Source organism: Palaemon carinicauda, chromosome 8 (assembly GCF_036898095.1).
Source record: "Palaemon carinicauda isolate YSFRI2023 chromosome 8, ASM3689809v2, whole genome shotgun sequence".
Classification (NCBI taxonomy): Eukaryota; Metazoa; Arthropoda; class Malacostraca; order Decapoda; family Palaemonidae; genus Palaemon; species Palaemon carinicauda.
Window position 1 is genome coordinate 134,714,109 of NC_090732.1, and position 2,786 is coordinate 134,716,894.

The following is a 2,786-nucleotide window of genomic DNA, read 5'->3' on the forward strand; positions in this document are numbered from 1 at the left end:
ATATTCAAGGCATATAAACCTAAAAAATTGATTTGGTTATGACCTGGCCTTTGACCTCTGAAGGAGAGGTAGAAGCTGTGTTTGATCACCTGAAATCTTACTCTCTCACTTTATTTACGAGCCATTTGTCAGTTTAATCTTTGAAGTCATCTCTCACCTCAGAGGATTCTTCGATCGGAGATGGAAGTAAATGCAATCGGTGTTGTTTCGTAACTATTACCTCCTCCTCCTCCTCCTCCTCCTCCTCCTCCTCCTCCCTCCTCCTCCTCCTCCTCCTCCTCCTCCTCCTCCTCCTCTTCTTTTTCTTCCACAAATGTGGCCGTTGTTACAGTTATTCCTTCTTCTCAAAAAGTAAGATGAAGATTTAGTAGCTATAGCTGATCTCAAAAAGATTGGCGAGTGTCGTAGTTATGGACCAAAAGCTGATCACCAACAAAATCAAAATAATTCACTTTTTGTCAATACATTCAATCATGACTGTGTGTGACAATAGCAGTATATTTAGTTCTGAATATCAGGCGGTAGTTAGTGGTACCTCCGTCTCAAAGTTGGGTGGTGGTTTTTTTTTTTTTCTCTTGGGCTTCCTAAATTTACAAAGGTTATGGCACATCTTTCAAATCTTTATTATGCCATCATCGGAATATTGTTTTCGTCTCTTGTAGTTTGCAGGACCCTCATTTTGTATTTGGCATTGTTGATTAGTGGCGCTAACCTTTTTCCATATAGTGGTAAATATGGTTTAGTGTAATTATGATGTAAAAGTATTTCGTTTTGTCTTCTTCCATAAGTTGTATTTGAAAAGAAAATTTTCATTAGGACTCTTACCAAAACTATCGTGATTAGTGTTCGTAATTCCTTCTGCATCAGCATCTGTTTTCTGTCGAGGGCGCCACCAGAGTCCATTGTGAACTTGCTGAAATGTTCAATTCTCTGTCTGCTCTTAATTGTTGAAATGGTCTTTCTGACTACAACTTTTCTGTTGCTAGTGCTGGTTATTTAAAAAAAAAAAAAAAAGGGCAGTGATGAAATTATATCGGGGTCATTCACTCGCTTTTCTTTATTTTCTCAATTTGTTATTTGCTTCCATTCTGCGTCTCATCTTTTTACATAACATTGAAGTGATATGAATATTTGTGATGATTTTTTGTGGCTGCTGTGATGTCTTAAATGTTTTGTATAGTTAGCATACTTAATGGTGCCATATATTGTGTACCATTGAATTTTACTGCCTTGGGTTAGAGTTTCATTGCGAGAATATACTCAATTACACGTTTTAGTTTATTAGGATTTTATATATTTATATATATATATATATATATATATATATATATATATATATATATATGTGTGTGTGTGTGTGTGTGTATATATATATATATATATATATATATATATATATATGTATGTATGTATGTATATATGTATATATATGTATATATGTATTATATATATATATATATATATATATATATATATATATATATATATATATATGATAAATTTGCACATTTAGGCGTGTTTTTTTTCATATTCAAATAAGCCATATATTTTTAATACCTTAATATCTGGAATTTCTTATCGGCCTCGGGATCAGGGTCGTAAGGCGGAACCACTAAAAGAAAGCTTGTATGACAGTGACAATACCATTTAGCCACGAAGAAAGGTAAAAGTGAATGACAATTCTTCTGTACTTATACCTGTCGAATTCTGGTTTTTTGTACTTAGAATTGAAATCAAACCATCTTCACCATCGTAGCTAATTGATTAATTCCTATCACCAATCCAGTCCAATCGTTTTTTACCATCTCCTATTGTTCTACACATTACAAAATCCACGAGGAAGATAAACAACATAGGTGACAACACATTCCCTTGGGGTCCTCGGGTGTTCACTAGACATTAATTTGAAAGAACTCCATTAACGTTAACTTTGCACTCAATATGCTCTTGAACAGACTTAATTAAATTCACATATTTAAGAGGAATTCCATAATAACGCAGGCCTCCCCACAAAATTGGCCGGCGCACACTATCAAAGGCTTTTTCATAGTCCACAAATTCCATCAAAAGTAGATTTCTGTATTCTACTTATTGCTGTACAAAATGTCTCAAAATGAAAATTTGGTCAGTATAACTTTTACCTTTTCGAAATCCTGCTTGTTCTTCACTAAGATTTTCATAATTTTTTCTCTCCAGTCTCTTTAGTATAAACATACTATATATTTTTATAATAGTATGTATATATACACACATATATATATATGTATATATACAGTATATATATATATATATATATATATATATAATATATATATATATATATATATGTATATATATATATATATATATATATATATATATATATATATATATATATATATATATATATATATATACACACACTTATGTACTGTATATGTCACATCATATGCCTATTGGTTGAATGAAGATATGGATGTGGACATATGTTAAGTATATGTTTATGTGTATGGATGAATTTATTCAGCTTTCGACAGTTTCCCCTTAGATGGAAGTAAAACCCGCAGTTCATTATGTATATCGTAATATCCAGGGATTAGGATTTCATTCCCGGATCCTTGACCTCATTCCTGCATCCATGTACACAATCTCTCTCTCTCTCTCTCTCTCTCTCTCTCTCTCTCTCTCTCTCTCTCTCTCTCTCTCTCTCTCTCTCTCTCTCTCTTCCCTTTAGAATATGAATTTATAATTTTACTACAAATGGATAACCCTGGATAGGTGCCCATTATTCAACCAGTAACGTTGTA